General features: G+C 45.6%; 1 protein-coding gene across 7 annotated transcripts in view; it reads right to left on the reverse strand.

The window, feature by feature from the left end:
* LOC115074156 (neurotrimin-like) overlaps window positions 1–20,627 on the reverse strand; it is a 1,324,894-nt gene that overhangs the window by 805,142 nt on the left and 499,125 nt on the right. Inside the window, exon 1 of one of the 7 annotated variants that reach the window (XM_029573373.1) lies at window positions 17,741–17,873. The exons of 2 other annotated variants lie outside the window; for them this stretch is intronic. The gene's annotated coding sequence lies outside the window, so the exon portion shown is untranslated. Of the gene's footprint in view, window positions 1–17,740; window positions 17,874–20,627 lie in introns of those variants that run through there. 4 more of the 7 variants (XM_029573371.1, XM_029573372.1, XM_029573374.1 and 1 more) reach the window with 4 other exon arrangements.

The following is a 20,627-nucleotide window of genomic DNA, read 5'->3' on the forward strand; positions in this document are numbered from 1 at the left end:
CAATGCCAGGCTCTGAATGTTTTTACCATGCAACCAGTGGCTGCTTTTGCTTCACTCAAATCATCTCTTGTAAACACCGAGGAATACAAACCTGATGCAATCTTATGATAATGCCGCATTACAGCAGCAGCCTGAGTGTGTAAACTGTCTCCATCCCAACAACAGACAGATTATACACTTGCAATGGGAAGGGAAGAAGAAACTCCCACTTGTATCAAATTACATGGATTTGACGGAGGAGGATGAAGACACACATCCTGGAAGAGGAGACAGTTACAGTGCCTTCCATTTATGAGAACTGAGGCGTGTTAGCCCACTGGCATGCTGACCAGTCCTAGTAAAAGCAATGGGCAAAGCATATATATTGCAGGCTCTGGGATCCAATTCAAGCCATTCAGAACAGCTATCATCATCACAGGCCCCCTCCACCTTAGCATACTAAAATGCTCTGCACATATTTGGATGTTGCTGGACCAGATTCCAGCACGCACAATGTAAATATGCAGAATGCTTACAAACAGCAGCTTCTAAACCTCCTGGTACCATGGAGTTCTTAAGTAAACCAGTATGTCATGGGAAGAGAGGCGAATAATGTCAGCTGTTGATCACACCATCTGGTGTGCATGGGAGTCCAATTTTCACACGCTGTAAATGCTCGCTCCAGCATCTGTGCCAATGGTGGGGGCAAAAACATTCTCTCTTACAAATTTCACACAAATCCAATAATGCATGCTAACCAGTATGAGCTTCCAAATATTAGACAATGGAATGTTAACATCAACCAATCAATGACCAGATACAGCTGCAGTTAGGTAACACTAGAACAGTCGGGGTTGTTAGCTCTGGGCACCTTGGGGCCCATGCCCCCAAGTAGGGATGTGAATCGTTTTAGGACGATTAAAATTATCGTCCGATAATTTTAATATCGTCTTAAACCGTTATGGAACACAATACAATACAGATTCTAACGATTTATCGTTATAAATCGTTAGAATCGTGAGCCGGCACACTAAAACCCACCCCCGACCCTTTAAATTAAATCCCCCACCCTCCCAAACCCCCCCCCAAATGACTTAAATAACCTGCGGGTCCAGCGGCGGTCCGGAACGGGCTCCTGCTCCTCAATCTTGTCGTCTTCAGCCGGCGCCATTTTCCAAAATGGCGCCGAAAAATGGCGGCGGCCATAGACGAAAAAGATTGGACGGCAGGAGGTCCTTCCGGACCCCCGCTGGACTTTTGGCAAGTCTCGTGGGGGTCAGGAGGCCCCCCACAAGCTGGCCAAAAGTTCCTGGAGGTCCAGCGGGGGTCAGGGAGCGATTTCCCGCCGCGAATCGTTTTCGTACGGAAAATGGCGCCGGCAGGAGATCGACTGCAGGAGGTCGTTCAGCGAGGGTTCCGGCGCCTCGCTGAACGACCTCCTGCAGTCGATCTCCTGCCGGCGCCATTTTCCGTACGAAAACGATTCGCGGCGGGAAATCGCTCCCTGACCCCCGCTGGACCTCCAGGAACTTTTGGCCAGCTTGTGGGGGGCCTCCTGACCCCCACGAGACTTGCCAAAAGTCCAGCGGGGGTCCGGAAGGACCTCCTGCCGTCCAATCTTTTTCGTCTATGGCCGCCGCCATTTTTCGGCGCCATTTTGGAAAATGGCGCCGGCTGAAGACGACAAGATTGAGGAGCAGGAGCCCGTTCCGGACCGCTGCCGTTCCGGACCCGCAGGTTATTTAAGTTATTTGGGGGGGGGTTTGGGAGGGTGGGGGATTTAATTTAAAGGTCGGGGGTGGGTTTTAGGGGGTTTTAATGTGCCGGTTTTTCGATTTTTCGATTTTTAATGATTTTTCACGATATTTTACCCCCCCAAACGGCAACAATACGATTCCCTCCCCCTCCCAGCCGAAATCGATCGTTAAGACGATCGAGGACACGATTCACATCCCTACCCCCAAGCCTTTTGTGAAGTATCCTCGAGTCTCGACTGTCCCTTCAGGGGCTTGAAATGTGATCCTACCCCTGCCTTCCCCCCCCCCCCCCCCATCTCCTTCCATCCATATCTGAGCCCCTTGCTGGCTCCTCCTCACTTTGTTACTTCCTGTGCGGGTCATGCAGCTGCTCTCTATGCAGCCCCCTTGTGGTTCAAACACTGCTGCCGTATAAACCACAAGGTCCCAAGCAGGAGGTGCAAAGGAGCCAGAACCAACCAGGACACTTACTGGGGAGAAAGCAAAGGCAGGATCAAGCTCCTGGAGGGGACAGCAGGGAATGGGAAGTAGGAGTGGTATGGGTGGGCAGAGAGGAAGGAAGAAAGAGAGCAGACACCACAGATTGGTGGGTAAGGGAAGAAGAGAACGGGGCCTCCCAGGCTGGGTGTAGAGAGCAGGGGCTCCCAGATGGGGTGGGGATCACAGATAGAACAAGCACTCAAATTCCAGGTGGGAAAAGCAGGCATGAGATTGGGTAGGAGGGAATAGAAATTTGGAGACTGAGAAGGGATCGCGGAGACAGCAGGCATTCACCAGTTGGGTGCGGGTATAAGTATAGTTGTGTAAGATGGGCTTGGGGTATGAGATGAAGATGTGGAGATGAGATAAAGGCATGAGAAGTGGAGAAAAAGTGTGAGGGATCAAGATATGATGTGGCGCACCTGGAGGGTTGGGGAGTGGGTGAGAAGCAGTGAAAAAGATGGGGGGGGGGGGGGGTGAGAGGCAGAGGGAATGGATGGGCCTGTGAAGAGCTGGAAAGGATGAAAATGGGATAGGAGAGGAGGTGAAAGAAATAATGGAGACTGGGCAGGGGATAAGAGACAAAAGAGGCTGGAGGCAGGAGAGAGGGTAAGAGAAACAGGAAGCTGGGGCTAATGAGGGGATGAAGGGAAGGGACGAGTACAGACTGAAGGAGTGAGAATGGGGGGAATGGGAAGGCTGTGGAGGGGGTGAGAGAGAAGAGCTGGGGTGGGAGAAGATGGGAAGTAGGTGAGGTGAAAAAATGGAAATTGAGGACTGGAGCATGAGAGAGGGGGAGAAAAAGTGAGATTCAGTTCAGAGTGGCAGAGCGGTGTTTCCCAAACTTGTCAAGCACATTAACAAAAATAAAAAAATGTGTGGTACACCAGCATCCACGGAGCAGGCAGTGCGGATGTGGAAAAGGCATCTATGGCCAAAAGAAGAGGGAGGGAAGCCCTGAAATCGTCAAGTATCTCTTTTCAAAAAGTTTAAAACGAAGGGAGAGGGAAGGCAGAGACACACATAACCCATCACAATGGCCCAGCTCCCTCCGTCTACCAGCGCAGGAGAAAAGAGAAGCCTGTGTGGTGCAGGCAGCCGGCTCGGGGAGTTAGCCTGACTGCTAGATCTCCTCCATGGTGCCTCTCCCAGGACTCAAAGTGAGCCAGATCCAGTGCCCATTGTGTACTTTCCCCGTTTCATTTAGCCTGGGGATAAGACAGTCCGAGGAGGTCAGGAACAGAAGGTTGTGGAAGGGCTATGTACAATGTGTGTTGAGCAAAGCAGCGGCCCATTGACTGAGTCTGGGGCTCATCCTATAGCTGGGAAGAGGCATGTATGATAGGGATGTGCAGAGGAGTCGCATACGTTTCATTCGGTATTCGTCGGGGCCAGATATGTTGTATCCGTTCAAAGGGGCCCCCGATCCGTTGATACGTGCCATTCTTATTCGTTTTCCTTTTAATTAACTGCAACCCCCCTCCTGAACCCCTCCCCAAGACTTGCCTAAATTCCCTGGTGGTCCAGCAGGGGTCCCGGAGCGTCTCCTGCCCTCCCTCTGTCAGCTGCAGGTGCCATCTTGTGCTCCTACCATGTGACAGGGGCCGACCAATGGCAGCGGTAGCCCCTGTGACATAGTAAGGGCAAAGGCTATCAGCGCCATTTTGATTACTGGCAGCCGAAGGCCCGAGTGCAGGAGATCACTCCTGGACCCCCGCTGGACCACCAGGGACTTTTGGCAAGTCTCTTGGGGGTCAGGAGGGTCCCCCAAGACATGGGGCCGAATGATTTGGCCACGATTCGTTTGTATTTGTGGAAAATCATGATACGTTTCGCGACGCAACGAATCCGGCCATATATGTTGCGGATTTGCGATACGTTGCAAACGAATGCACACCCCTAATGTATGATTACAAGCTATCAGAAAGGAGCTCTGACACATTTAAGGGTCATTGCTGTTGACTCTTGTTGCTGTAGAGGTGCTGAGAGCAGAGCCCCATTTGCTCATTCTGGATCCAAGCATCAGGCAGGGGTACCTGATCAGGTCGGAATGCGCACAAGTATCCCCTGGCAAATGCCCGGGACGGAGGCAGAAAAGAGATGAAAGACAAAAGATTGATGACAGAGTCAGGAAGGAGAGACAGAGAAGGCAACACGAGAGAAAAGAAACAGAAAATGTAGAGGAGCCCCTAGGCAAGGGGAAGGTGGAAAAGAGAATGTGACAAGAGCAAATAAAAAATAAAATGCCCAAAAGGTAGAAAAAAACACAAATATGTTATTTTCACTTTATAGTTACTGAAATGTCAGCTTGTGAATGTTCAGCTCTTGTTGTATTGTGCAATTCTTTTATGTGCCCAGGATAGGAGGAAATGCATATCTGTTTCTCTTTCTGCAGCATTGCACTGCATATAATTTGACTTCTCAGCGTTTCCATTTCAGTTTTTATTTACATGTTTCTAATCTGTAGTCAGATATTCTGTTTTTGCTGAGAGTCTGTTTGTGTTCTGCATTTGTGACTGAGGTGAAGGATTCTGCCAGACTGGAGTTTCTGGGTAGGAATCTACAGCAGTCCAACTTTTTTTTTTTTTTTAATCAGTAGGAGGTGTATTGGTGTTGTAGGTCCTGATGTAATATTTGCAATGCTACTTTTCCATGGGTAGGATTGTTGGCTCTTGGGTTTGGCAGTTAGTGATAATCTGGTATGGTAGGTTTGCTCTATAGGATCAGAGTGCATTTTTTGCAAGGTTTTGTATTGCTTCACAATGTGCCTAACAGAGGGGGGCTTTGTGTTCTTGTTACTGAGGCAATATAGAATTTGTATGATGAGCATTCATTTTATTATTTAAGTCTGATGATGCTCAATTATGTGTTTATACAGGCTTGTTCATTTATTTATTTAAAAACATTTCTATACCGATATTAGTGGAAACATCAAATCGGTTTACAGTTGAACGGCAGGTGGAAATTACAATAAACAGGTATCTGGGGGGAGGGATTACATAGGAACAGAGAAATAGCAAGAAAGGCAACCAAAAACAACATCAATTAATTGTATAACAATAATGACAGAATTATGTACAATTATTCAGCTAAATGCTGGCATAATGGGAAGGAGGGAAAAGCAGGGGGGCTGGGAGGTTATTCAGGGTACGCTTGTTTGAAGAGCCAGGTCTTTAAGTTAGTTCTGAATTTAATTGGGCAAATCTCAAGACGGTTGTTCACGAGGTGGGAGAGGATGCTGATAATGATTTGAGTTTATTTTGGAAACATTATTCGTCTTACTGTGCTAATGCTGAAAGCAAGGTACAAAACCTTGGGGTGGGGGAGGAGAGCTAGGAGGTGGAAGGGCTTATGGGCACAAGCCCTGGACTTTTTTTTTTTTTGTAATTGTACCTAGCAATGCCCTTGTTCTAGAAGGTGCCAATGGCAGCATCCATGATGTAATTGCCCTGGCCGTTAGTTCACAACATCTATTAGGACAAGCAATTCTCGCATACGCTGCACTGCCATGGGCACTATCCCTTAAATAATGTTCTGTCAAAGCAAGTTATGGCCAGAGGAGTGAAATCGTCCTCGGTGCAAATAGGAATAAGAGCTTCTACATAGGTATGCCCTTTGAATGCCAAATAGCAATGCATTTCAACCTGTACTAAACTTTCAACAGGATGACCTTCCTCAGCATGGGTCTCTGGCAGCACCAGGAATGGGATAATGATAATTTTCTGTAGCAGTGCCTCATCAGTACCAGTTACAGAGAACCTAACCATTGCAAGAGTCTTTACTACAGTGCCCTAATGCAGTTTCTTAACCATATGACTATCTTAAAACTGTAGTGTTCAAGATCAACTAGTTCAGATTGTTTTGTGGTTAGGCCTTGTCAGTGCCAGCTGGGATTTCAGAAGTGTAGGCTTCCTTCCAGCTGCCGGTGCCAGCTTTGAGTCTTATGAGACACATGCACAAGATGATATTTATAGCCTGGTGCCTCTCGAATAAACCAACCATAGTACAAATAATGTATCTTCATAACTGCATACGATGGCATACTGGTCGTTCCTTGTGTAGCCCTTCTGGTAGTTAGCTGGGAAGGCAGGGGGGTCAAACAGGGTCCTGTGACTATATCCACTCTCAGTCCCACAGTCCTGGGAGTTGGATTCTCCTCCAAGGCAAAAGGTTTGGCAACGACTCTCTCCTGGGGAGTTCTTTCTCCAATGTACATAAAAGGGATGAGAGTGCCAAATAAGCACTCTGGACTTTCAGACATTTTTCAAAGCAAGTTTGTGGCATTATATATGTCACCCCCTACTTCGGTGCTAGGGCAAAATTGATACAGGAGACACGTTCAGTGCTGGGGCAAAGTCCCAATTCTTTTGCACCAGTCCTTTCAACCCCAGGGTGTGGATTCTTTCACTGGGGGGTGGGGAGAGGCTTAACCTCCTGGACCCAAGACATGCAGGAGAAACGGGACCCATTTTCAGTCCAGTTCACACTTCCTCTTCTTGCCATTTTCAGTTGCCCAGGATGCATCAGCAAGGTTTAGCGACTCTCTTGTAAAATCTCACTACTGCTGGAAGGATTTTTCCTGTTGAAAGACTTTCACGTTTGATCTGTTTAGTAAAGACGATTTTGGGACACGACACCATGTATCAGGTGCCTCCTTGGGTAGGTACCATCTAAATGCCTTGGGCCCTGAAGATAATCCTCTCTCCCATTGGAGAGCCACACCAGGGGGTTTTACAGTGCTGTTTTGGGACTCAGCCCCGGGATCAAGTGTGCCCCTCAGCTGCTTGGAAGGGGGGGGGGGGGAGGGGGGTCAGAGGTGAACCACAAGCACAAGTGAACACGAGTTAGCCCCTTTCCACCACAAAACTGCAGGCAAAGTTTGTAAAGGAAAGCAGCAGATGGGTACAGTACAGTAATTAGCTGGTGCTGGGGGCAAATGGAACTCTAAAGTATGACTCGCATCCTGCAAAAAAGAATTTCAGTACCCAGAGATGGGAAGCGGCGTGAAATTCACGCCCCCCGTTTGCCAGGATAATTGCATTTAGTTCTAATTCTAAATAAAAGCTTGATTTTGATTAAATCCAGACACCTTACAAACCAGAGATGGTTAAGTTAATCTGTATTCCCTTGTCCTTCAGCGTTGTTTCACTTAAACGATTGCATTCAGCATTACCTTTGAGTAGCATCCATCCTAGAAGCCAGCTTAAAGTACAGTACGGCATTTGGCCAACCTAATTTAGCCAAAACTCATCAGGCCCGATTGTCTTATTCTCTAAGGGGTTGAGACTGAAAGGCCAGCTGGGCTGGCAAACAGGCCGATGCAATATCAGTGCGCGTTGATCATCATCGAGCGCCTCTCCCTTAACGTGCGCAGATCCACCTCTCCAGGGCGCCCAATGCAAAATGGAAATGGGCTGCTGCGGTAGAAAGGAGGCGCTAGGGGAAATTGTGCACCCCTAGTGCCTCCTTAGCAGTGAGCCCCCAGGAAAGGTGGCTGTCAGCAGGTTAGGAAAAATTTATGGGCATCCATTTCCCTAATCTGTGCACAGCCATGGTCTAGGAAAATGGGCGCGCGTTATTTGAACGTCCCTTTTCCTAACCTGACCGCCGGCACCCCTTTTTTTTTTTTTTTAATTTTTTAGGGGGGCATTTCACATTTTTCCAGTTCCTCTGACTTAATATCAACACAATATTAAGTCAGAGGAAGTACAGAAAAGCAGCATTTTTTGCTTTTCTGTACACTTTTTGGGCTCCTCCAAAATTAACGGCTACTCAGGGCAAGTATTAATTTTGGCGAGTAAAAATGTGTGTGTCTGGCGCACTTTTTTTTTTTTGCATCAGGAGGAACAGATAATAGCCTCATCAACATGCATTTACACGTGTTGAGCACTAGTACCTGCACGGGCGATTGGACGAGTATTTTGGACGCGCTAACCCCCATTTTGCATCGGGGGTTATGGTCGCGCATCCAAAAAACACACATCCAATCGCACATTGAGCCTTGTGCTGCGGCCAGCGCACGGTACTGCATCGGCTTGCAAGTTAGCCGGATAAACTTAGCCAGCTAACGTAGCTGGGACAGATAAGTAACTCTTTCCCATTACACCCCCATCCCACCCATCATTTTGCCAGCTAAATACTTAGCCGGATAACTACTTATCCGGCTAAGTGGTGGCCGCTGAACAGGGGCGGATATTCAGACATCGCCACTTCACCAGATTAAGTCCAGGGCATCCCAAACTGTGGGTCTGGACCCCATAAGGAGGTCATGAAATTATCGGCTGGGTCATAAGTGCTTCAAAGGGCAGCACTCTTCAGACGCCGGAAACAGCAAGCATTAGTAGTGTAAGGGCAGCATGGGGCTGAGAGCCGGCACACATTCACAGACCCTGCAGTAGCCTTGCCCTTGCATGAATTTCAGTGGCCACTGCAAAGCCTGGGAGCATGCACTGGATTAACAGGCCCCATGGTGGCTTTCATTACTAATGCCGATGCTCTTTCCGGATCACTAGCAGGTTTGGGACCAGCCATGAGAGGAGGGAAGGGCTGAATTGTGCACAGCCCATGAAGACTGCCACAGCTCCTCTCTCCTCACTCACCCCTGAACCTACCAAAGAGAAAAATGTTGCTTATATCATCAGCCTGCCCTCTCTCTTCTCACCAGTTGTCATCCACTTGCCCTGACACAGAGGGATGTTTAGAGCTAGGGCCTTTTGATGGGAGGGATCAGATGGCTGTGAAGGATGGGAAGATAAAAAGAAGATTAACTGGATGATGTAGGAGAGGAATTAGAAGGTGGTGGAGGGGGAAATCAGCTGGGGGAGTGAGAGAAGGGTCAGAAAGGAAAAGGTGAGGCTGAGATTTGATAGGAGGATCACAGGATCAGTTACTGGTTATAAGAAGAGCTTGGGAATGAGGTCAGGCAGGGGGATTAAAAAAATAGGGCTGGAGAAGTGAGAGGAGCTGGGGAGGTGAAAAAGGGAATCAGAGAAGGCTGAGAGAGGGGATCTGCTGGAGGAATAGAGGTTGAAAGAGTGGATCACATGTAGTGCAGTGATTGTTGGAGAGAGACCGCACCCCTGCTAATTTGTTTTGGTCATCTTCTGGGGTAATGTAAATTTTCAAGTGCTAAAATGGGTCACATCAGCTAAAAGTTTGGGACGCCCTGCCCTACTTATCTGGCTATATGGCCCTGTGTAACCCATGTTATTGAAAGCATGGTACTACAGTGACCCCTAGTGGTAAGTCTTAGTATTTCTGCTGTTATAAAAGAGCATGCTCCACTTTGGTGGGAGGCTGTTGGACTGGCAACCTCTGTTTTCTCAGCATGCAGCCATAGAGGAACCGAGCTCCCTGTAGAGCTATATGGAGGCTCCAGGGAGGATAATGCCAGCTATTTTTCTGGGACTTCTCCTGCCAAGGCTTTGGTAGATCATCTGTACATGAGTACCATGGAGTTACAGTAGCTCCACTGTTAGCGAATTCTCTAAGATATGTGCAGCATTGTCTGACACGGGACTGAATAAACTTGCATGAGGCAGGATGGTCATCTGTTGACGTGCTGGCAGTTTGGGGATGCCTTTGAATGTATTCAGCTACCTCATGTCTGGAACCTGCATTCTCTGTGTGTGTCAGGAAATAAAACAAGATGGTTTGCACTCGTAGACAGTGAATCCCAGAGTTTTGTTTGGAGCTGCAGAAGTGCATGGAGAGTGGAGAGGCCCCAACAGCACACCCAAAGCCTACCCCCCTGTGAAGGCCTGCTGAGCTGGAAGGACAGTACACTGGCAGGCTAAGGTTACATAAATAATTCACACCTAAAAAGCAAAGAAAGTGCGCTGATATTTGTCAATTACTTTGCTTTTACTACGGTAGAAAACATGTGAAGGCAAGATGAGACAGAAGGGCTGCCTCTACCGCCTCTAAGCCCTGCCAGTGGTGCACTAACATGGTTTCTATCTCCTTTCTCCTTCCTGCAAGGAGGTGCTGGGGCATGCTAGGCATCTTCTTCCCTTCCGCCAGCCAGTGATAAAAAAAAAAAATGCCTGAAAAGAATGCAGTAAGGATTCATGTGCAAAGTAGAATACGGTTTTGTAGTTAGCTGTAGAAGATTTTTCTGCCATCACTTATTGCTTACATATTTTTCCATTCATTTGACTGGAAATAATGTTAAGGTCTAAAAAGCTTGTACAGGCAAAAGATACCGGGCCTTCGTGGTATAAAGCAATTATAGTTTAGGAGCAAAGCGACTCTAGATCAGCTAATGCATGTGTCAACATTTAGTCAACACCTCTCCATGAAAGCTGGCAGCGATTCCATCGCTGTTAAACACCCACCAAATAAAGTGGCCTGAAGAACGATTACAGTTGCGCCAGAATGCACACTTGGTCAAGTTTGCAAAATCACACACCCTTGCAAGCAAAGAGGCTTCTGAAGCTGTCTGATACTAAATGGATCCTCATTTGGAAATGGCAATATAAAAAAATAAAAAAAAAACAAAAAACAATTGATTTCTACGATTTTCAAAACTGGTGCAAAATCTGTGGATTTTGCATCAGTTCTCAAAGGGAAAGGACATGCATGCTTGCCCATGGAAAGTTGCCCAAGGAGATGGCACCTCCAGCGATTTGCATTTGCTTTTTTCTGCAGGTACATAGTTTGGCCACAAAATGTTCTTTTGGAAACGCCCCCTCCCCCCCTCTTGCCCAGAGACCACCTCCATGAAATGCAAGTAACAGCAGGCACGTTGTGGAATAACGCACCCACTTTTACTGGCATACTTTCAAATAGCCCTGTACTCGAGTAAATAGCCATATTGCTTTTGAAAATTGCCCTCGCTATACCCTAAATCCTCCTTTGCGCAGGCTAATATATTTGCGTGTTTCAGGACACTACACTGTGTAAAAATATCCCTTCTGTGTTCACTCTGCTGCCACGTACAGTACCCCAGCAGCCACAACCTCTTCCAAAACCAAACCTCCACTCTGCAGTGACACTTCTCTTGCCTCTCACACCCACCATAACTCCTCTCTGAATTGCAATGAGCTGTTCTAATTAGCCTAATTAATTTTCTGCCCAAATTAATAAGGCTATCCGTGGTGCAGAAATAATTGAACTTCCCAAACACCATTTCTCAGAAATAAGCCTCGACACAACTCCTTTAATAATTCAAAATAAGCACCTGTGATTTTTTTTTTCCTTTCTGGCCAACGGGATTTTATATTTCAAGGGTTATCTTTTTTTTTTTTTTCATTAACACTTTGACACTTGAAACTGTCCATTTAAAAAAAAAAAAAAAAAAAAACAAACAGCTGAATTTATTCCGCAAGTAGCTATATCCGCTCAGGGATTACAGGTTTGAAGGGATTCCCATTATTAAGAATGATTAGCTTTTCCTGCTGACTCATCAATCCCTGTGCTTTGCTTTCTTCTTCTTTCCACGCTGCGCTGTTTGATACTGTCCATTACCAATGCATGGAGCCATCAGCTCTATGGATGAGAAAATTTAACCATTTTTTTTCCAGGTTGCCCAAGAAAGGTACCTTAGATCCAAAATCTTGCATCTTAAAAACTCAAATGAAAAAGGTACACCTCCATCCAACAAGTCTGACGGTGTCGAGCACTATTTTATTTTGGCATCTAATATAGGATTCTTTTTTTTTTTAATCATCATATTTCCAATTTCCCCGACTCATTTTCGTAACTGCAGGTCTCACAAAAATACTTTGTTTTATGTTTTACACATCCTAGTGGCCTCTAAACTGGGTCTACGTTTTCTGTTTTGGTGCTGCAATTGCCTCCCTTTGAAGAAGAGCTCCCATTGCCCCCAGAGAGTGTTGACGATGGCAACCAGCTGTTTTTGCTAAAAATATTATGCACGAGGGCTTATTTTCCCCATAGTTATAGTAAACAGCTCAGGAGACCAGAACTCTACTGAGGTCGACCTTCTTCTCACCACCCAACAGCTCTTTTTATGCTGTAATGGGTACATCTGTAGCCAGTTCTACAAGAGAGTTTTCTTTTCTAATCCCGAACCCGGCCACCAGTTCAAATATCTGAATCAACATCCCCAACATAGCTGCTAACTTTTTATGCCACCCACCAAAAAAAAAGACATTATTGCTCAGTAGTCTTACCCATTTTAATGAATTATTCCCCCCCGCTCGGGGATGTTATGAAAATATGGCACTGTACCAGCTTCCTCCTCCCCGCCCCCACAGCTATTTGGGTCTGCCATCCACGTTTAGGCACCACGGTTTTGGTTCCACGGGCGATAATGGCTGGGTGGAGGTCTCTGCCTCCCTTCTCCTGTATTACAGTGTCAGCAATCTTCCTATACATCTTCAGCTCGGTGCAGTGACATCAGCACCTGCAATGCACCATGGGCGTTCCAGCAAAGCTGCATAGCCTCTTTTTTTCCGCCCCCCATTTCATTGCTCTTAAAATCAAATCTTTTTGGACAATGGAAAGATCAGATGATTATCGAAATGCCTGAAAGACCTGAAACAGGGGATTATGTTGGCAGCGTGAGAGACTTATTCATTAGCAATCTGCTCTGCTAACAGCTTTCAAATGGCAACAGGAATGGTGTGAGCGCTATCTTTCTTTATGAAGATACTTAACTGTGAAGTGGGATTCTCACTTGAAGAGAGAAAAAGGCCCAAGTCAAATTATATCAATTACAGAGATCAATAAAACAGGGCATCCACCTCTACAGCAGGCAGTGTTCTGGATAGCAATTAGCACAATTCAGCCTGTATCACTGTAGCAGGCACAAAACTCAGCTGCTCGGAGAGAGGAAGAATAGCTGTACAGGTAGACTTAATTTGGTTTTATACAGAATTATTAACAAATTTATGTTTGGGAAAGATACAGAGGTAAGGACAAGGAAGGGAGATGTCGACACAAGTAGGGTCTCAGTTGGCAGGGTAATGGGGCAAGATAAGGGGTCCAGGTATTAAGCCATGCAGTAAGACGGTGCACTGAATTTCAGCAATTTCTTAATGTATGCACTAAAATTTAACCCCCAGTGCAGTAATCAAATGGTATGCTAATGCATCAGGAGTTAAAAAATGCACGCAAACACACAAAAAAAAAAAAAAAGCTGAAAAATTGCACTCAGTCTTTTCCGAAAGGTAAGCTCAAATTTTAATTGGGGAGGGAGGAGTTTCTCGGACTCGTGGTTTACGTGTACAAACCATCTCCTGCTTGTTTTGTGTCCTTAAATCAAGAGTCAGGAGAGGGAGAATCCAACACACTGGTACTGAGAGGCAGCAGGGAATCAGGGCCTGCAGCAGCATGGGGGGAAGGGGATCAGGCAGAGAGGGAAGAGTAGGGCCCATCCGGAGGAGGAGGAGGACGACAAGCCAAAATCCAACTCAGGAGGTTAGAAGCTGAAGAAAAAACACCAAATGAAGGGTCGACTGCAGTTAAAAAAGAAAAAAAAATATATAGAAAGAAGACAGGAAGAAGCAGGGTGCTCGGTAGCCACCCTCGTCGTCGCTTCTCCAGTCCACCTCCCTAACTGAATGCTAGCACTGGAAACTTTACTCCAGCTCTGACTAGGTCCATATTCAGTCACTGGCCCAGGTGCAGAGACAGGCCAACGCAGAAAGGTGCATTCTGGGCCAACGCACAGCTTTGTCTGCATTTGAGCACTCATTTTGTGAGTGTAAAACTCCTTGCTGCACAGGCTCACAAAATGAGCATTCTAAACACGGGAGAAATACTTAGTGCCCTTGCATGGAAATTTCATGCAAACGAGGATGTTATTACTCCCCGAATCGGAGAGATGCATTAGCCTGGCTAGGATTTTCTTAGTGCTGGAAACTTAACTCCAGGGTCAGCGATGGAGTTATGTTTCCAGTGTTACTGCACTGGCATTTAAAACCTATAAAAAACAGAAAAAAACAAAACAAAACCAAAAAAAAAAAATACACTTCATGGATAAATACTTGTCCAGCTAACTAGTGGCGATCCATGACAGATAGCCGGATAAGTACTAATTTACCCGGCTAAGTGGCAGGGGCAAACCTGTCCAGATAGCTGGATAAGTCAGTTCATATCCAGGTAAGGGCACGATCTGCCTGTCAGGGATGCCCCCTCCCGCTACCCCATCCTGAGTTAAAATGTGCACATTTTAAAGGTGACCAGCTGATATAATTGATTTACTGAATGTCAGGTGTTTTTCTTTAGTATGTTCCATAAATTCTTCATGACTCCAATTTGTGGTCTGGAGAGGGTTTTTCTGATATTTTTCCTTATATATGTTTCTTTTTTGTTTGTATTCTTTCAGTTCTACCTTAAAATGTTCTGTACAAGATTTAATGCTTGTATTTATAATTAGAGTATATGCAACAAGCTACTATAAAATATTAGGGATGTGCATAATTTTTTTTATGACGGATCGGGCGACCCGTGGAAAACTTCATTTTCCAAAAAGAAAATTACACCCCCCCACCCTCCCAATCCCCCCAAAACTTGCCTAAAGTCCCTGGTGGTCCAGCGGGGGTCCTGGGAGCGATCTCCCGCTCTCGGGCCATCGGCTGCCAGTAAACAAAATGGTGCCCATGGCCCTTTGCCCTTACCATACGACAGGGGCTACCGGTGCCATTGGTCAGCCCCTGTCACATGGTAGGAGCAATAGATGGCCGGCACCATCTTAGAAAATGGCACGGGCCATCCTTTGCTCCTTCCATGTGACAGGGGCTGACCAATGGCACCAGTAGCTCCTGTCACATGATAAGGGCAAAGGGCCACCGGCACCATTTTGTTTACTGGCAGCCGACGGCCCGAGAGTGGGAGATCGCTCCCGGGACCCCTGCTGGACCACCGGGGGGGGTTGTAATTAACTAAATTTGAAGGGTTGGGGTGGATTTGTTTTGGTTTTTTTTAAATAAATGTGCCCCCTACCCCCCACGCTAACCCGAACAACAAATTTTCTCCGAAGTTCAGGGAAAATCCATCTTGGGATTCGGGTCCTCCAACTCATGCCGAATTGGACTATTTCTTTGAAATTTTCCAATTCGGCACAAACGATTGCACATCCTTATAAAATATAGTCAAGTCCTGTCTTGTTAATGTTTAACCATCAAAGTGGCCAGTCATAATAGGTACTTCCAGTGTCATCAAATCTTCATTTGTCTTATACTTAAATCAATCAATCTGCCAAACAATTGTTTAGATATTTTTCTTGTATTTTTCAGTATTGCAAATAAAAGTGTACGTATCTTGACAACAAATCCCTGACACACAGACAGACACAGATCTCATTAGGCTTCTGCCTGTTACAACGCAGGCTATTGTTTTGTTTTAAATCTAAATTATTTTGCAACTAGCATTTTCTGTATGTGTTTGTAAGAGCCAGAATAAAGTATAAAAAAACAAAAAGCAGACTAAAAGGAGGTCAGTTTTTAGGGAAGGTACATTTCAGAACTTGTTTACCCCTGTAAAAAGGCCTTTTTGAAAAATAAATTACTGGTCCCCACCTACACCGTCCACAGCATGCAAGAAAAAAGGAGCAGAGCCGAGCTGGGAGAGAAAAAGTACACGCAGAGATTTAATTTTTAAATCCTCATGCACACTTTCACCCCTGCGCTTTGAACCTGCTTCAAAAGCAGATGAGAAGTACGCAGGAACAAACGTACCAGCTCCTTCCCCCAGCCCGAGTTTTCCAAAGGAAACTCTACAGGCAGTGTCTTTCTGAAAATTTAATTGCAGGTATCCTTGCCAATTTTCTGACCGGTCATACACCGAGTTGCCAACCTAGAACTTTTTTTTTTTTGAACTCGCTTCCTTTTCCCCGTTGCAGCTGCATTGGAAGGGGGAATGAACTCAACCTTCAATTATGAGAGCAATTTTTCAATCGCTATGGCAACTGCCCTCCCTACATATTCAGTTTAGATCAAAGTTTTATACATTATGAAGGATTCTGGAGTGCAAATCATTATTTCATTATTGTTATAGCATGCAAAAATTAAAGATAAATGTGTGGGGATCTTTGTTTCCTAAAAGGTTGGGAATCCCTTTTCCCTTTCTACTCCATTGGCACATTAGCTTCAGTTTCTGTCCCCTCGCAGAAAAAAAAAAATCTTATTCTTTTTTGCCTCTTCCAAGACATCCTCAGCCTTCAGAAATCTCAATGCAACATGACAGAGATTTTCCCTGGGTTCTCCCACTCAAGCTCCCCCTGGAACTCCTCACTTCCCAAGTCCTCTACGACAGTGGGCCCCAATGTTCCCCCTTTACTGACCCAGGATGGGCATCTGGTTATTTCCCCTTGAGGAGAAGCACCTCTATGCCTTGGGCCTTTCCACTTGAGGGAGAAAGCCCCGACAGAGCCCTCTCCTTGAGGAAAGGACCTTCGGGCCACCCACTCCCCTGTGTGGGTTCCTCTAAATCTCCCTGCCAAACTATGAATACAAAGCTATAAAGTCCCCATTTCAACGGCTCCTAGAGAATTCTGAACCCTTTAAAGGAGACACACTGCCTAGAAGTCAGCTACCTCAGTGACATGTATTGTATAATTTACCAGATGCACTGCCATCTAGTGGTGGTTCAGTGAAATCACCCCATCAGAAATTTCTTTCAAGCACTCAGCATTCTAAAACCACATATAAATGCACAGTGAAGGGACATCCCCCACCTAAACTCTTCAGCCAGCAAGTCTCCAGGTTGGGGGGGGGCTGTCATATCTGAATATTGGTGTATTTGCATTCTGTCTCTTATTTATCTATTTTTAATACATTATATCCCAAGACTTGCTTGATCAGAAACAAGAAAACTGTTAATCCACTTGACAAAACAAAGAAATATCCCCCTAAGCTGTTACAGAACCAGGCCACAAACTTATTACAGGGTGGCAGAAACAAGGGAAAAAATAATACAAACAAACAAAAAAAAAAAACCCCCTAGAAAAAAGCTTTACCATGAAAAACCTCCTGCAATATAAATATGATAAGCATACAGTCCAAGTCTAACAATGGGGCATCAACAATACTTTTATAGAATCTACAATGTCCCCTGTCTCGTCTGCTAATTCCCCTCTGCAGAACTCTTCTATGTAGCGTCACCACTTTGGAACTCAGCCACTGCTTGAGCAGGTGCTATTAATCCTGCAGAGAGCTCATCAGCCAGGAGTAAATACCTTGCTTCCCCACCATTTGTCCGTCCCCGACAGGCCCTTCTGAAATTAGGCCTGGCCTGCTCTATACCAGCCAAGCTGTAGCTCATAAAGCGAGCCACTAAGTGATCAGTCCATGGCTCCTGCCCCTGGTTTCAACCTTGCTTTTCTAGCCATAATTCAAGGCTCCTGCCCCTGGTTTCAACCTTGCTTTTCTAGGCACAATTCAAGGCTCTTGCCACCGCTCAAGCACCAAATCAAGTGCCTGTGGGCTTGGTTCGAGGGAAATCAAGCCCTTATTACCACCACCCACCATAGCTTGTAAAGGGACACTTAGATACTGCACCTTGCCCAACTACAGCTACATCCACCCACCGACAGTTTCCTCTTATCAGATTCTAACCTGTTTGGCAATCCAGGTCTCCTTAAAGAAGTTTCCACCAGTCCTCTTCCACCTCCATTAGTACTGACCCCAATTCTAAACTCTCCAACACGACCTCATCTGTCTCCATCTGCTTTTAGTATTCCAGTCCAGGCCACATCACTGGCTCCTCCCCATCCACCTGGGTGTCCCCACCCTCTTGCTGAGGTGCAGGCTGTGCAGTCCCTCCCTCTCTGTCATCAATCCTTCCCCTCCCCCACTGCCTGTCAGAGAAAGAGCTCTTCCCCTAACTTGGGGTTTCTTGGGTTTTGAGGATTCTACCCAGGTTTCCTGCCTCAACCTCTCCCGAGGTATATAATAACCATCACACTACAAAGGATTTAAGTTGTTCTGGTAGGAAAAATATGTAAGACTTATTTTGAAACTTAACAAAACGTTAGCATGGATACCTAAGGAGGAAGGTGGCACCCACAGCAAGTATGTCTGGGCACAGAGCCAAAAAAAACCCTTTTTTCTCTCCTGGGTTGTAGCAAAATCTGGGAAAATTCTAACCATTTGACCCATACTTAAATTATGAAAGTATCATTTCATAATATAACTGAGATCTTGATCAGAAAAGAAAAAAACAAGCAAACTGGCCCGCTCAGAAACTTCCAAAGCCAAAGATGCTAGGGAATCTGTCAAGTTCATGTCCTGAATATTAATTTGACCAAGATTTTGCTTAGGTGGCAAAAAGTAGACCTTGTTGAAAGGTGGTATCCTCTCAGACGAAATATTCAAACATTCAGTCAGATATCTCCACAAAGTCAATTTGGGAATTTCTCCCACCACTCTTGGAAAATTTAAAAATCTTAAATTAAACCTTCTTTGGTAATTTTCCACATATTCCAGGCCACGATTAACTTCTTGAACTCCACTAGGCTAATTTTCAAGTGTGGAATCTCTTGACGACAAATCTTGAAATTTTAACTCCTGAGCCTTGAATCCAATCTCATTGATATCAGACACTTTAGAGGAATGTTCTACAAATGCAGACCCCAGCTTATGGATAATGTCCCATAGCGAAGAGTTACAATCTCCGGCGTTAAAACTGCAGTAAGCACAGCAGTTGCAAATGAACTTGGGGAGGGGGAGGGGAGCATACTCAACTCCCAGATCTTCACTTAATTTCAAACTTGAGGAAACCAAAGATGGTATCAAAAGGAGCTCATCCTCCATACCTGAGGCACCCTCCAATACTGGGTAGACGTTCGCCTCAGCGGGCTGCGAGCCAGCGATGCCCAATGAAGGGAAGCATGCGGAGCCAAAGGTAATCGCTCATCCAAGAGGCTGAGAGATGTTTCCTCCCCCGCAACGAGAGACGCTCCCTCACCTACCGCTGCATAGGGACTCAGACCCTCAATCCCAGGAGAAAAGACTGGAAAGTCCATGATGGTACGCTGAGCCTAGGTAAGTTGAGTCTCGGAGGGAAATATCCTCACTTTCCCCTTCCTTTTAGGAGGCATTCTGCAAAAGAAGAAACTTTATGCGGAAATCAGTACGGAGCTCAGAGGACTGTAGCCTTGACCATGCTGCCATCTTGCCACCTTAGCCTCCTTTTTTTTTAGAGCACTCATTGTAAAAGGCCTGGGACCCCCTTCAGATACTGCAGAATGGGGAAAACTGCCTGTAACTCTGGAGCAGGATTCTCCAAAATGCTGCAAGACCCAAGGGGATCTGTCACAGTATCTTAATAAACAGTCCAAACATGACGGGGATAGTTCAAATATAGTTAACATTTTTTAATGACAAAAGTAAAGGATCTCACAGTATAAAAAGAGGACAAAAGACAGTTTTAAAGTTTTGATAGTCTAGAAGCATAAAATTATTTATTGTCATGCCACTTGAATAAATTGACAATGGGTTGTTTCTCTCTTAGTCAAGTCCTCTTCTCCCCCCCCTCAAACTGAACAAATACCTGAATTGGTGCTTTTAGCCTTTGAACAAAACACTTTTATCTCTGGGATGAGGGACAAAAGCCTTCCCGAGCACCATGGGTAAATGAGTCCCTCCTGGAACCCACTCCAACTGACTGGGAAAGAGTAACTCTCAAAGGAGAAGAAAGACAAACTGCCCTTCCTTCTCCCGAAGCCTGGAGAGCTACAGCCTGCACCTCTGGTGAACAACGCTTGCTTCCCAGGAACTTGTGGTCATTGATGTTGGACAAATGACCTATCTTGTGGGGGGTGCAACCTTTACTCCAAGCAACTCTGTACCCATGGAGCCTCCCATTGCTGGAAATTTATGAGAGTGAGGCCAGCTTTACATGCATGTTTGAATAATTTTATGGGAAGGTGTTAACTTTTCCTAGTACACAAATTCCATGTTCTGCAATCATTAACCATGGATGGTATGTTGTATGGTTACCTCTTTCCTCTCATACCGCCTTTGAGAGGAAAGAGGTAACCATACAATATACCATCTATTCTCCCTATTACTCTGTCCTATTCATTTCTAGAACTTTTCTCTTCCCTCCCATTCTTATTCCTTCCCCTTGCTTTCTCCTCCTCCCTCTTCTCTTTTTCTCTTACACTTTGTGATGTTTCTTTTCACTAAAATTGTTAGTATTTCCTTATCCATAGCAGCCTTCCCCTGTATTTTAACTCTCTCTTCTCTCTCACTGGTCCTCTCATTCCATCTCTTCTTCCCACTTTGTGACAGTCTTGCCAGTCTCAGGGCATGTACCATATTCCTGTGTATTTCTATCGTGCATCCAAGTACTAGTTGCATGACAAGAATCAAACTCTCTTGAAGAGAGTTAGAAAACCAGTACTGGATCAGTATCTCATGGTCAACTCTACACCTTTCTCGTCTGTTACTCTCACCTTATTTCCTCCATTCTCTCCTCTTTCCTCTTCATGTGAATCTG

This window comes from Rhinatrema bivittatum, chromosome 12 (genome assembly GCF_901001135.1).
Source record: "Rhinatrema bivittatum chromosome 12, aRhiBiv1.1, whole genome shotgun sequence".
Lineage (NCBI taxonomy): Eukaryota > Metazoa > Chordata > Amphibia > Gymnophiona > Rhinatrematidae > Rhinatrema > Rhinatrema bivittatum.